This window comes from Dendrobates tinctorius, unplaced genomic scaffold (assembly GCF_039654945.1).
Source record: "Dendrobates tinctorius isolate UK_male_01 unplaced genomic scaffold, ASM3965494v1 ptg000254l, whole genome shotgun sequence".
Classification (NCBI taxonomy): Eukaryota; Metazoa; Chordata; class Amphibia; order Anura; family Dendrobatidae; genus Dendrobates; species Dendrobates tinctorius.
The window spans coordinates 4899973-4914715 of NW_027361921.1; the positions used below are offsets into that span (position 1 = coordinate 4899973).

At 37.8% G+C, this 14743-nt stretch overlaps 8 non-coding genes across 8 annotated transcripts; 3 read left to right on the forward strand and 5 right to left on the reverse strand.

The window, feature by feature from the left end:
• Positions 1 to 1685: 1685 nt before the first annotated feature.
• Positions 1686 to 1759, reverse strand: TRNAT-AGU (transfer RNA threonine (anticodon AGU)). The gene has a single exon. It is a non-coding gene; the product is annotated as a tRNA-Thr (tRNA).
• Positions 1760 to 2315: 556 nt separating this feature from the next.
• TRNAS-GCU (transfer RNA serine (anticodon GCU)) lies at positions 2316 to 2397 on the forward strand. The gene has a single exon. It is a non-coding gene; the product is annotated as a tRNA-Ser (tRNA).
• A 2765-nt stretch (positions 2398 to 5162) lies between these two features.
• On the forward strand, positions 5163 to 5244 carry TRNAS-GCU (transfer RNA serine (anticodon GCU)). The gene has a single exon. It is a non-coding gene; the product is annotated as a tRNA-Ser (tRNA).
• A 1449-nt stretch (positions 5245 to 6693) lies between these two features.
• Positions 6694 to 6767, reverse strand: TRNAT-AGU (transfer RNA threonine (anticodon AGU)). The gene has a single exon. It is a non-coding gene; the product is annotated as a tRNA-Thr (tRNA).
• A 556-nt stretch (positions 6768 to 7323) lies between these two features.
• TRNAR-UCU (transfer RNA arginine (anticodon UCU)) lies at positions 7324 to 7405 on the forward strand. The gene has a single exon. It is a non-coding gene; the product is annotated as a tRNA-Arg (tRNA).
• A 1194-nt stretch (positions 7406 to 8599) lies between these two features.
• TRNAT-AGU (transfer RNA threonine (anticodon AGU)) lies at positions 8600 to 8673 on the reverse strand. Its single transcript has one exon. It is a non-coding gene; the product is annotated as a tRNA-Thr (tRNA).
• A 3460-nt stretch (positions 8674 to 12133) lies between these two features.
• On the reverse strand, positions 12134 to 12207 carry TRNAT-AGU (transfer RNA threonine (anticodon AGU)). Its single transcript has one exon. It is a non-coding gene; the product is annotated as a tRNA-Thr (tRNA).
• Positions 12208 to 13902: 1695 nt separating this feature from the next.
• On the reverse strand, positions 13903 to 13976 carry TRNAT-AGU (transfer RNA threonine (anticodon AGU)). The gene has a single exon. It is a non-coding gene; the product is annotated as a tRNA-Thr (tRNA).
• Between the last annotated feature and the right edge of the window lie 767 nt (positions 13977 to 14743).

Sequence of the window (14743 nt, forward strand, 5' to 3'; positions counted from 1 at the left end):
GCCAAGTAAATTTTGAAGAGAATTCATTTAAAAGACTGACAAATTTACAGAAGCTGTATCGAGGACAAAGGCTTTGAAGTTTTGCAATTGAATGAGCCATCTTTTAGCACAGCTGAAATTTGGGACTTGTTTTGCTTCCAAGTTATGACACAGAATAGACAGATTGAAGAAATGCCATGGCAAAACCAAAAGGAGGAAAAATTATGACTAATTGATATTAAAAACCTCAGCACTGGTTCATTTCTGATAGAGTTTTCCCCAAGCTAACTTCAAACAACAGGCACTGTAGTTGACGAGATAAGTCAAATCTGACAAAAGCCAACATACAATCTTCAGTGAAAAAACACTGACTGGTAAAAACCCTCTCAACATCTTCCCACCTAAACGCACAAGTGCTATGTAGACGAGGTGGCCGAGTGGTTAAGCCGATGGACTGCTAATCCATTGTGCTCTGCATGCATGGGTTCGAATCCCATCCTCGTCGGATTAATCTGCTTCTTCTTTCGTTTTGAATGGTTTGGTTTTCATTTTTAACCCAAGCGGTGGACACTTCAAGCATGAAAGTCTACAATACTCCTGTGCTGCTATCAAACTTTGCAGAGTCAGATCTGTAAATCCACTGGTTTTAATTTGTAAAGCTTGATGCCATCCTATATTCTGTAAAGAAAATTATATCCTCTAATTCCTTTTAAAGTGTTTCAACAGCAGAGAATTTTTTTTCTCAATTGCACTATATTAGGGCTGTGGGAAATTAATATTTGATGACAAACAAGAGTAAAAGTCCTCTTTTTGGGGTAAAAACCCACAAAATGAGATGAAGAATAGAAAGCACTGCTGACATTCAAAATCAAGATTTTCCTTTTACTAAATAGGCTCTTTGACCAACTAAGCCAAAGGACAAACAGGTGCGAAACATTAAAAAGCCTGCTTAGAGAGTTAAACAGCCCTAAACTGAGATAAAGAAGGAAAAGGACTGCTGGCATTCAAATTCAAGATTTTCCATTTACTAAACAGGCTCTTTGACCAACTAAGACAAAGGACAAACAGGTGTGATACATTAGAAAGCCTGCTTAGAGAGTTAAGAAGCCCCAAACTGACATAAAGAAAGAATAGCACTGCTGGCATTCAAATTCAAGATTTTCTGTTTACTAAACAGGCTCTTTGACCAACTGAGACAAAGGACACACAGGTGTGATACATTAGAAAGCCTGCTTAGAGAGTTAAGAAGCCCCAAACTGACATAAAGAAAGAATAGCACTGCTGGCATTCAAATTCAAGATTTTCTGTTTACTAAACAGGCTCTTTGACCAACTAAGATAAAGGACAAACAGGTGTGATACATTAGAAAGCCTGCTTAGAGAGTTAAGAAGCCCCAAACTGACATAAAGAAAGAATAGCACTGCTGGCATTCAAATTCAAGATTTTCTGTTTACTAAACAGGCTCTTTGACCAACTAAGCCAAAGGACATAAAGGTGAGATACATTGGATAAACGGATTAGAGATGCATAGAAAGGAGGCATTTCAAAACTAAATCAACTGGTTTTACATTGTCATGCTTGACGCCATCTTTCTTCCTTTATATCTCTTAGATAGAAGAGATTTTTAATCTCACTATTGCACTATCAGTCGCAAGTGAAACACCTATTTTTAAGATAGGAAGCTTCTTTGTGAGGAGATGAAAACAAGGCACTGCTGAGATTCGAACTCAGGATCTCCTGTTTACTAGACAGGCGCTTTAACCAACTAAGCCACAGCACCAGAAGATGGCATGCATTTGAAATCCAAGGAAGATTGAAGCACCAATCGAACATTCAACTGGTTAGCGCAGCAAAACAATATTGAGCTTGAGTTCCATTCCACGTAGAGCAGAAACATGGAATAAGATTTCAATCTCAGTCATAACACTTAAGAAGCCAAATAAATTTTGAAGAGCATTCATTTAAAAGACTGACAAATTTACAGAAGCTGTATCGAGGACAAAGGCTTTGAAGTTTTGCAATTGAATGAGCCATCTTTTAGCACAGCTGAAATTTGGGACTTGTTTTGCTTCCAAGTTATGACACAGAATAGACAGATTGAAGAAATGCCATGGCAAAACCAAAAGGAGGAAAAATTATGACTAATTGATATTAAAAACCTCAGCACTGGTTCATTTCTGATAGAGTTTTCCCCAAGCTAACTTCAAACAACAGGCACTGTAGTTGACGAGATAAGGCAACTCTGACAAAAGCCAACATACAATCTTCAGTGAAAAAACACTGACTGGTAAAAACCCTCTCAACATCTTCCCACCTAAACGCACAGGTGCTATGTAGACGAGGTGGCTGAGTGGTTAAGGCGATGGACTGCTAATCCATTGTGCTCTGCATGCATGGGTTCGAATCCCATCTTCGTCGGATTAAGCTGCTTCTTCTTTCGTGTTGAATGGTTTGGTTTTCATTTTTAACCCAAGCGGTGGACACTTCAAGCATGAAAGTTTACAATACTCCTGTGCTGCTATCAAACTTTGCAGAGTCAGATCTGTAAATCTACTGGTTTTAATTTGTAAAGCTTAATGCCATCCTATATTCTGTAAAGAAAATTATATCCTCTAATTCTTTTTAAAGTGTTTCAACAGCAGAGAATTTTTTTTCTCAATTGCACTATATTAGGGCTGTGGGAAATTAATATTTGATGACAAACAAGAGTAAAAGTCCTCTTTTTGGGGTAAAAACCCACAAAATGAGATGAAGAATAGAAAGCACTGCTGACATTCAAAATCAGGATTTTCCATTTACTAAATAGGCTCTTTGACCAACTAAGCCAAAGGACAAACAGGTGCGAAACATTAAAAAGCCTGCTTAGAGAGTTAAACAGCCCTAAACTGAGATAAAGAAGGAAAAGGACTGCTGGCATTCAAATTCAAGATTTTCCATTTACTAAATAGGCTCTTTGACCAACTAAGCCAAAGGACAAACAGGTGCGAAACATTAAAAAGCCTGCTTAGAGAGTTAAACAGCCCTAAACTGAGATAAAGAAGGAAAAGGACTGCTGGCATTCAAATTCAAGATTTTCCATTTACTAAATAGGCTCTTTGACCAACTAAGACAAAGGACAATCAGGTGTGATACATTAGAAAGCCTGCTTAGAGAGTTAAACAGCCCTAAACTGAGATAAAGAAGGAAGAGGACTGCTGGCATTCAAATTCAAGATTTTCTGTTTACTAAACAGGCTCTTTGACCAACTAAGACAAACAGGTGTGATACATTAGAAAGCCTGCTTAGAGAGTTAAGAAGCCCCAAACTGACATAAAGAAAGAATAGCACTGCTGGCATTCAAATTCAAGATTTTCTGTTTACTAAACAGGCTCTTTGACCAACTAAGCCAAAGGACATAAAGGTGAGATACATTGGATAAACGGATTAGAGGTGCATAGATAGGAGGCATTTCAAAACTAAATCAACTGGTTTTACATTGTCATGCTTGACGCCATCTTTCTTCCTTTATATCTCTTAGATAGAAGAGATTTTTAATCTCACAATTGCACTATCAGTTGCAAGTGAAACACCTATTTTTAAGATAGGAAGCTTCTTTGTGAGGAGATGAAAACAAGGCACTGCTGAGATTCGATGACAAACAAGAGTAAAAGTCCTCTTTTTGGGGTAAAAACCCACAAAATGAGATGAAGAATAGAAAGCACTGCTGACATTCAAAATCAAGATTTTCCATTTACTAAATAGGCTCTTTGATCAACTAAGCCAAAGGACAAACAGGTGTGATACATTAGAAAGCCTGCTTAGAGAGTTAAACAGCCCTAAACTGAGATAAAGAAGGAAGAGGACTGCTGGCATTCAAATTCAAGATTTTCTGTTTACTAAATAGGCTCTTTGAAAAACTAAGACAAAGGACAAACAGGTGTGATACATTAGAAAGCCTGCTTAGAGCGTTAAACAGCCCTAAACTGAGATAAAGAAGGAAGAGGACTGCGGGCATTCAAATTCAAGATTTTCTGTTTACTAAACAGGCTCTTTGACCAACTAAGACAAAGGACAAACAGGTGTGATACATTAGAAAGCCTGCTTAGAGAGTTAAGAAGCCCCAAACTGACATAAAGAAAGAATAGCACTGCTGGCATTCAAATTCAAGATTTTCTGTTTACTAAACAGGCTCTTTGACCAACTAAGACAAAGGACAAACAGATGTGATACATTAGAAAGCCTGCTTAGAGAGTTAAGAAGCCCCAAACTGACATAAAGAAAGAATAGCACTGCTGGCATTCAAATTCAAGATTTTCTGTTTACTAAACAGGCTCTTTGACCCACTAAGCCAAAGGACATAAAGGTGAGATACATTGGATAAACGGATTAGAGATGCATAGAAAGGAGGCATTTCAAAACTAAATCAACTGGTTTTACATTGTCATGCTTGACGCCATCTTTCTTCCTTTATATCTCTTAGATAGAAAAGATTTTTAATCTCACAATTGCACTATCAGTCACAAGTGAAACACATATTTTTAACATAGGAAGCTTCTTTGTGCGAAGATGAAAACAAGGCACTGTTGAGATTCGAACTCAGGATCTCCTGTTTACTAGACAGGCGCTTTAACAAACTAAGCCACAGCACCAGGAGATGGCATGCTTTTGAAATCCAAGGAAGATTGAAGCACCAATCGAACATTCAACTGGTTAGCGCAGCAAAACAATATTGAGCTTGAGTTCCATTCCACGTAGAGCAGAAACATGGAATAAGATTTCAATCTCAGTCATAACACTTAAGAAGCCAAGTAAATTTTGAAGAGCATTCATTTAAAAGACTGACAAATTTACAGAAGCTGTATCGAGGATAAAGGCTTTGAAGTTTTGCAATTGAATGAGCCATCTTTTAGCACAGCTGAAATTTGGGACTTGTTTTGATCCAAGTTATGACACAGAATAGACAGATTGAAGAAATGCCATGGCAAAACCAAAAGGAGGAAAAATTATGACTAATTGATATTAAAAACCTCAGCACTGGTTCATTTCTGATAGAGTTTTCCCCAAGCTAACTTCAAACAACAGGCACTGTAGTTGACGAGATAAGGCAACTCTGACAAAAGCCAACATACAATCTTCAGTGAAAAAACACTGACTGGTAAAAACCCTCTCATCATCTTCCCACCTAAACGCACGGGCACAATGTAGACGAGGTGGCCGAGTGGTTAAGGCGATGGACTGCTAATCCATTGTGCTCTGCATGCATGGGTTCGAATCCCAACCTCGTCGGATTAATCTGCTTCTTCTTTCGTGTTGAATGGTTTGGTTTTTATTTTTAACCCAAGCGGTGGACACTTCAAGCATGAAAGTTTACAATACTCCTGTGCTGCTATCAAACTTTGCAGAGTCAGATCTGTAAATCCACTGGTTTTAATTTGTAAAGCTTGATGCCATCCTATATTCTGTAAAGAAAATTATATCCTCTAATTCCTTTTAAAGTGTTTCAACAGCAGAGAATTTTATTTCTCAATTGCACTATATTAGGGCTGTGGGAAATTAATATTTGATGACAAACAAGAGTAAAAGTCCTCTTTTTGGGGTAAAAACCCACAAAATGAGATGAAGAATAGAAAGCACTGCTGACATTCAAAATCAAGATTTTCCATTTACTAAATAGGCTCTTTGACCAACTAAGCCAAAGGACAAACAGGTGTGATACATTAGAAAGCCTGCTTAGAGAGTTAAACAGCCCTAAACTGAGATGAAGAATAGAAAGCACTGCTGACATTCAAAATCAAGATTTTCCATTTACTAAATAGGCTCTTTGACCAACTAAGCCAAAGGACAAACAGGTGTGATACATTAGAAAGCCTGCTTAGAGAGTTAAACAGCCCTAAACTGAGATAAAGAAGGAAGAGGACTGCTGGCATTCAAATTCAAGATTTTCTGTTTACTAAATAGGCTCTTTGACCAACTAAGACAAAGGACAAACAGGTGTGATACATTAGAAAGCCTGCTTAGAGAGTTAAGAAGCCCCAAACTGACATAAAGAAAGAATAGCACTGCTGGCATTAAAATTCAAGATTTTCTGTTTACTAAACAGGCTCTTTGACCAACTAAGACAAAGGACAAACAGGTGTGATACATTAGAAAGCCTGCTTAGAGAGTTAAGAAGCCCCAAACTGACATAAAGAAAGAATAGCACTGCTGGCATTCAAATTCAAGATTTTCTGTTTACTAAACAGGCTCTTTGACCAACTAAGATAAAGGACAAACAGGTGTGATACATTAGAAAGCCTGCTTAGAGAGTTAAGAAGCCCCAAACTGACATAAAGAAAGAATAGCACTGCTGGCATTCAAATTCAAGATTTTCTGTTTACTAAACAGGCTCTTTGACCACCTGAGACAAAGGACATAAAGGTGTGATACATTAGAAAGCCTGCTTAGAGAGTTAAGAAGCCCCAAACTGACATAAAGAAAGAATAGCACTGCTGGCATTCAAATTCAAGATTTTCTGTTTACTAAACAGGCTCTTTGACCAACTAAGCCAAAGGACATAAAGGTGAGATACATTGGATAAACGGATTAGAGATGCATAGAAAGGAGGCATTTCAAAACAAAATCAACTGGTTTTACATTGTCATGCTTGACGCCATCTTTCTTCCTTTATATCTCTTAGATAGAAGAGATTTTTAATCTCACAATTGCACTCACAAGCTTCTTTGTGAGATGAAAACAAGGCACTGCTGAGATTCGAACTCAGGATCTCCTGTTTACTAGACAGGCGCTTTAACCAACTAAGCCACAGCACCAGAAGATGCCATGCATTTGAAATCCAAGGAAGATTGAAGCACCAATCGAACATTCAACTGGTTAGCGCAGCAAAACAATATTGAGCTTGAGTTCCATTCCACGTAGAGCAGAAACATGGAATAAGATTTCAATCTCAGTCATAACACTTAAGAAGCCAAATAAATTTTGAAGAGCATTCATTTAAAAGACTGACAAATTTACAGAAGCTGTATCGAGGACAAAGGCTTTGAAGTTTTGCAATTGAATGAGCCATCTTTTAGCACAGCTGAAATTTGGGACTTGTTTTGCTTCCAAGTTATGACACAGAATAGACAGATTGAAGAAATGCCATGGCAAAACCAAAAGGAGGAAAAATTATGACTAATTGATATTAAAAACCTCAGCACTGGTTCATTTCTGATAGAGTTTTCCCCAAGCTAACTTCAAACAACAGGCACTGTAGTTGATGAGATAAGGCAACTCTGACAAAAGCCAACATACAATCTTCAGTGAAAAAACACTGACTGGTAAAAACCCTCTCAACATCTTCCCACCTAAACGCACAGCTGCCATGTAGACGAGGTGGCAGAGTGGTTAAGGCGATCGACTTCTAATCCATTGTGCTCTGCATGCATGGGTTCGAATCCCATCCTCGTCGGATTAGGCTGCTTCTTCTTTCGTGTTGAATGGTTTGGTTTTCATTTTTAACCCAAGCGGTGGACACTTCAAGCATGAAAGTTTACAATACTCCTGTGCTGCTATCAAACTTTGCAGAGTCAGATCTGTAAATCTACTGGTTTTAATTTGTAAAGCTTAATGCCATCCTATATTCTGTAAAGAAAATTATATCCTCTAATTCTTTTTAAAGTGTTTCAACAGCAGAGAATTTTTTTTCTCAATTGCACTATATTAGGGCTGTGGGAAATTAATATTTGATGACAAACAAGAGTAAAAGTCCTCTTTTTGGGGTAAAAACCCACAAAATGAGATCAAGAATAGAAAGCACTGCTGACATTCAAAATCAAGATTTTCCATTTACTAAATAGGCTCTTTGACCAACTAAGCCAAAGGACAAACAGGTGCGAAACATTAAAAAGCCTGCTTAGAGAGTGAAACAGCCCTAAACTGAGATAAAGAAGGAAAAGGACTGCTGGCATTCAAATTCAAGATTTTCCATTTACTAAATAGGCTCTTTGACCAACTAAGACAAAGGACAAACAGGTGTGATACATTAGAAAGCCTGCTTAGAGAGTTAAACAGCCCTAAACTGAGATAAAGAAGGAAAAGGACTGCTGGCATTCAAATTCAAGATTTTCCATTTACTAAATAGGCTCTTTGACCAACGAAGACAAAGGACAATCAGGTGTGATACATTAGAAAGCCTGCTTAGAGAGTTAAACAGCCCTAAACTGAGATAAAGAAGGAAGAGGACTGCTGGCATTCAAATTCAAGATTTTCTGTTTACTAAACAGGCTCTTTGACCAACTAAGACAAACAGGTGTGATACATTAGAAAGCCTGCTTAGAGAGTTAAGAAGCCCCAAACTGACATAAAGAAAGAATAGCACTGCTGGCATTCAAATTCAAGATTTTCTGTTTACTAAACAGGCTCTTTGACCAACTAAGCCAAAGGACATAAAGGTGAGATACATTGGATAAACGGATTAGAGATGCATAGATAGGAGGCATTTCAAAACTAAATCAACTGGTTTTACATTGTCATGCTTGACGCCATCTTTCTTCCTTTATATCTCTAAGATAGAAGAGATTTTTAATCTCACAATTGCACTATCAGTCACAAGTGAAACACCTATTTTTAAGATAGGAAGCTTCTTTGTGAGGATATGAAAACAAGGCACTGCTGAGATTCGAACTCAGGATCTCCTGTTTACTAGACAGGCGCTTTAACCAACTAAGCCACAGCACCAGAAGATGGCATGCATTTGAAATCCAAGGAAGATTGAAGCACCAATCGAATATTCAACTGGTTAGCGCAGCAAAACAATATTGAGCTTGAGTTCCATTCCACGTAGAGCAGAAACATGGAATAAGATTTCAATCTCAGTCATAACACTTAAGAAGCCAAGAAAATTTTGAAGAGCATTCATTTAAAAGACTGACAAATTTACAGAAGCTGTATCGAGGACAAAGGCTTTGAAGTTTTGTAATTGAATGAGCCATCTTTTAGCACAGCTGAAATTTGGGACTTGTTTTGCTTCCAAGTTATGACACAGAATAGACAGATTGAAGAAATGCCATGGCAAAACCAAAAGGAGGAAAAATTATGACTAATTGATATTAAAAACCTCAGCACTGGTTCATTTCTGATAGAGTTTTCCCCAAGCTAACTTCAAACAACAGGCACTGTAGTTGACGAGATAAGGCAACTCTGACAAAAGCCAACATACAATCTTCAGTGAAAAAACACTGACTGGAAAAAACCCTCTCAACATCTTCCCACCTAAACGCACAGGTGCTATGTAGACGAGGTGGCCGAGTGGTTAAGGCGATGGACTGCTAATCCATTGTGCTCTGTATGCATGGGTTTGAATCCCATCCTCGTCAGATTAAGCTGCTTCTTCTTTCGTGTTGAATGGTTTGGCTTTCATTTTTAACCCAAGCGGTGGACACTTCAAGCATGAAAGTTTACAATACTCCTGTGCTGCTATCAAACTTTGCAGAGTCAGATCTGTAAATCTACTGGTTTTAATTTGTAAAGCTTAATGCCATCCTATATTCTGTAAAGAAAATTATATCCTCTAATTCTTTTTAAAGTGTTTCAACAGCAGAGAATTTTTTTTCTCAATTGCGCTATATTAGGGCTGTGGGAAATTAATATTTGATGACAAACAAGAGTAAAAGTCCTCTTTTTGGGGTAAAAACCCACAAAATGAGATGAAGAATAGAAAGCACTGCTGACATTCAAAATCAAGATTTTCCATTTACTAAATAGGCTCTTTGACCAACTAAGCCAAAGGACAAACAGGTGCGAAACATTAAAAAGCCTGCTTAGAGAGTTAAACAGCCCTAAACTGAGATAAAAAAGGAAAAGGACTGCTGGCATTCAAATTCAAGATTTTCCATTTACTAAATAGGCTCTTTGACCAACTAAGACAAAGGACAAACAGGTGTGATACATTAGAAAGCCTGCTTAGAGAGTTAAACAGCCCTAAACTGAGATAAAGAAGGAAGAGGACTGCTGGCATTCAAATTCAAGATTTTCTGTTTACTAAACAGGCTCTTTGACCAACTAAGACAAACAGGTGTGATACATTAGAAAGCCTGCTTAGAGAGTTAAGAAGCCCCAAACTGACATAAAGAAAGAATAGCACTGCTGGCATTCAAATTCAAGATTTTCTGTTTACTAAACAGGCTCTTTGACCAACTAAGCCAAAGGACATAAAGGTGAGATACATTGGATAAACGGATTAGAGATGCATAGATAGGAGGCATTTCAAAACTAAATCAACTGGTTTTACATTGTCATGCTTGACGCCATCTTTCTTCCTTTATATCTCTTAGATAGAAGAGATTTTTAATCTCACAATTGCACTATCAGTCACAAGTGAAACACCTATTTTTAAGATAGGAAGCTTCTTTGTGAGGAGATGAAAACAAGGCACTGCTGAGATTTGAACTCAGGATCTTCTGTTTACTAGACAGGCACTTTAACCAACTAAGCCACAGCACCAGAAGATGGCATGCATTTGAAATCCAAGGAAGATTGAAGCACCAATCGAACATTCAACTGGTTAGCGCAGCAAAACAATATTGAGCTTGAGTTCCATTCCACGTAGAGCAGAAACATGGAATAAGATTTCAATCTCAGTCATAACACTTAAGAAGCCAAATAAATTTTGAAGAGCATTCATTTAAAAGACTGACAAATTTACAGAAGCTGTATCGAGGACAAAGGCTTTGAAGTTTTGCAATTGAATGAGCCATCTTTTAGCACAGCTGAAATTTGGGACTTGTTTTGCTTCCAAGTTATGACACAGAATAGACAGATTGAAGAAATGCCATGGCAAAACCAAAAGGAGGAAAAATTATGACTAATTGATATTAAAAACCTCAGCACTGGTTCATTTCTGATAGAGTTTTCCCCAAGCTAACTTCAAACAACAGGCACTGTAGTTGACGAGATAAGGCAACTCTGACAAAAGCCAACATACAATCTTCAGTGAAAAAACACTGACTGGAAAAAACCCTCTCAACATCTTCCCACCTAAACGCACGGGTGCTATGTAGAAGAGGTGGCCGAGTGGTTAAGGCGATGGACTGCTAATCCATTGTGCTCTGTATGCATGGGTTCGAATCCCATCTTCCGTCAGATTAAGCTGCTTCTTCTTTCGTGTTGAATGGTTTGGTTTTCATTTTTAACCCAAGCGGTGGACACTTCAAGCATGAAAGTTTACAATACTCCTGTGCTGCTATCAAACTTTGCAGAGTCAGATCTGTAAATCTACTGGTTTTAATTTGTAAAGCTTAATGCCATCCTATATTCTGTAAAGAAATTATATCCTCTAATTCTTTTTAAAGTGTTTCAACAGCAGAGAATTTTTTTTCTCAATTGCACTATATTAGGGCTGTGGGAAATTAATATTTGATGACAAACAAGAGTAAAAGTCCTCTTTTTGGGGTAAAAACCCACAAAATGAGATGAAGAATAGAAAGCACTGCTGACATTCAAAATCAAGATTTTCCATTTACTAAATAGGCTCTTTGACCAACTAAGCCAAAGGACAAACAGGTGCGAAACATTAAAAAGCCTGCTTAGAGAGTTAAACAGCCCTAAACTGAGATAAAGAAGGAAAAGGACTGCTGGCATTCAAATTCAAGATTTTCCATTTACTAAATAGGCTCTTTGACCAACTAAGACAAAGGACAAACAGGTGTGATACATTAGAAAGCCTGCTTAGAGAGTTAAACAGCCCTAAACTGAGATAAAGAAGGAAGAGGACTGCTGGCATTCAAATTCAAATTCAAGATTTTCTGTTTACTAAACAGGCTCTTTGACCAACTAAGACAAACAGGTGTGATACATTAGAAAGCCTGCTTAGAGAGTTAAGAAGCCCCAAACTGACATAAAGAAAGAATAGCACTGCTGGCATTCAAATTCAAGATTTTCTGTTTACTAAACAGGCTCTTTGACCAACTAAGCCAAAGGACATAAAGGTGAGATACATTGGATAAACGGATTAGAGATGCATAGATAGGAGGCATTTCAAAACTAAATCAACTGGTTTTACATTGTCATGCTTGACGCCATCTTTCTTCCTTTATATCTCTTAGATAGAAGAGATTTTTAATCTCACAATTGCACTATCAGTCACAAGTGAAACACCTATTTTTAAGATAGGAAGCTTCTTTGTGAGGAGATGAAAACAAGGCACTGCTGAGATTCGAACTCAGGATCTCCTGTTTACTAGACAGGCGCTTTAACCAACTAAGCCACAGCACCAGAAGATGGCATGCATTTGAAATCCAAGGAAGATTGAAGCACCAATCGAACATTCAACTGGTTAGCGCAGCAAAACAATATTGAGCTTGAGTTCCATTCCACGTAGAGCAGAAACATGGAATAAGATTTCAATCTCAGTCATAACACTTAAGAAGCCAAATAAATTTTGAAGAGCATTCATTTAAAAGACTGACAAATTTACAGAAGCTGTATCGAGGACAAAGGCTTTGAAGTTTTGCAATTGAATGAGCCATCTTTTAGCACAGCTGAAATTTGGGACTTGTTTTGCTTCCAAGTTATGACACAGAATAGACAGATTGAAGAAATGCCATGGCAAAACCAAAAGGAGGAAAAATTATGACTAATTGATATTAAAAACCTCAGCACTGGTTCATTTCTGATAGAGTTTTCCCCAAGCTAACTTCAAACAACAGGCACTGTAGTTGACGAGATAAGGCAACTCTGACAAAAGCCAACATACAATCTTCAGTGAAAAAACACTGACTGGAAAAAACCCTCTCAACATCTTCCCACCTAAACGCACGGGTGCTATGTAGAAGAGGTGGCCGAGTGGTTAAGGCGATGGACTGCTAATCCATTGTGCTCTGTATGCATGGGTTCGAATCCCATCCTCGTCAGATTAAGCTGCTTCTTCTTTCGTGTTGAATGGTTTGGTTTTCATTTTTAACCCAAGCGGTGGACACTTCAAGCATGAAAGTTTACAATACTCCTGTGCTGCTATCAAACTTTGCAGAGTCAGATCTGTAAATCTACTGGTTTTAATTTGTAAAGCTTAATGCCATCCTATATTCTGTAAAGAAATTATATCCTCTAATTCTTTTTAAAGTGTTTCAACAGCAGAGAATTTTTTTTCTCAATTGCACTATATTAGGGCTGTGGGAAATTAATATTTGATGACAAACAAGAGTAAAAGTCCTCTTTTTGGGGTAAAAACCCACAAAATGAGATGAAGAATAGAAAGCACTGCTGACATTCAAAATCAAGATTTTCCATTTACTAAATAGGCTCTTTGACCAACTAAGCCAAAGGACAAACAGGTGCGAAACATTAAAAAGCCTGCTTAGAGAGTTAAACAGCCCTAAACTGAGATAAAGAAGGAAAAGGACTGCTGGCATTCAAATTCAAGATTTTCCATTTACTAAATAGGCTCTTTGACCAACTAAGACAAAGGACAAACAGGTGTGATACATTAGAAAGCCTGCTTAGAGAGTTAAACAGCCCTAAACTGAGATAAAGAAGGAAGAGGACTGCTGGCATTCAAATTCAAATTCAAGATTTTCTGTTTACTAAACAGGCTCTTTGACCAACTAAGACAAACAGGTGTGATACATTAGAAAGCCTGCTTAGAGAGTTAAGAAGCCCCAAACTGACATAAAGAAAGAATAGCACTGCTGGCATTCAAATTCAAGATTTTCTGTTTACTAAACAGGCTCTTTGACCAACTAAGCCAAAGGACATAAAGGTGAGATACATTGGATAAACGGATTAGAGATGCATAGATAGGAGGCATTTCAAAACTAAATCAACTGGTTTTACATTGTCATGCTTGACGCCATCTTTCTTCCTTTATATCTCTTAGATAGAAGAGATTTTTAATCTCACAATTGCACTATCAGTCACAAGTGAAACACCTATTTTTAAGATAGGAAGCTTCTTTGTGAGGAGATGAAAAGAAGGCACTGCTGAGATTCGAACTCAGGATCTCCTGTTTACTAGACAGGCGCTTTAACCAACTAAGCCACAGCACCAGAAGATGGCATGCATTTGAAATCCAAGGAAGATTGAAGCACCAATCGAACATTCAACTGGTTAGCGCAGCAAAACAATATTGAGCTTGAGTTCCATTCCACGTAGAGCAGAAACATGGAATAAGATTTCAATCTCAGTCATAACACTTAAGAAGCCAAATAAATTTTGAAGAGCATTCATTTAAAAGACTGACAAATTTACAGAAGCTGTATCGAGGACAAAGGCTTTGAAGTTTTGCAATTGAATGAGCCATCTTTTAGCACAGCTGAAATTTGGGACTTGTTTTGCTTCCAAGTTATGACACAGAATAGACAGATTGAAGAAATGCCATGGCAAAACCAAAAGGAGGAAAAATTATGACTAATTGATATTAAAAACCTCAGCACTGGTTCATTTCTGATAGAGTTTTCCCCAAGCTAACTTCAAACAACAGGCACTGTAGTTGACGAGATAAGGCAACTCTGACAAAAGCCAACATACAATCTTCAGTGAAAAAACACTGACTGGAAAAAACCCTCTCAACATCTTCCCACCTAAACGCACGGGTGCTATGTAGAAGAGGTGGCCGAGTGGTTAAGGCGATGGACTGCTAATCCATTGTGCTCTGTATGCATGGGTTCGAATCCCATCCTCGTCAGATTAAGCTGCTTCTTCTTTCGTGTTGAATGGTTTGGTTTTCATTTTTAACCCAAGCGGTGGACACTTCAAGCATGAAAGTTTACAATACTCCTGTGCTGCTATCAAACTTTGCAGAGTCAGATCTGTA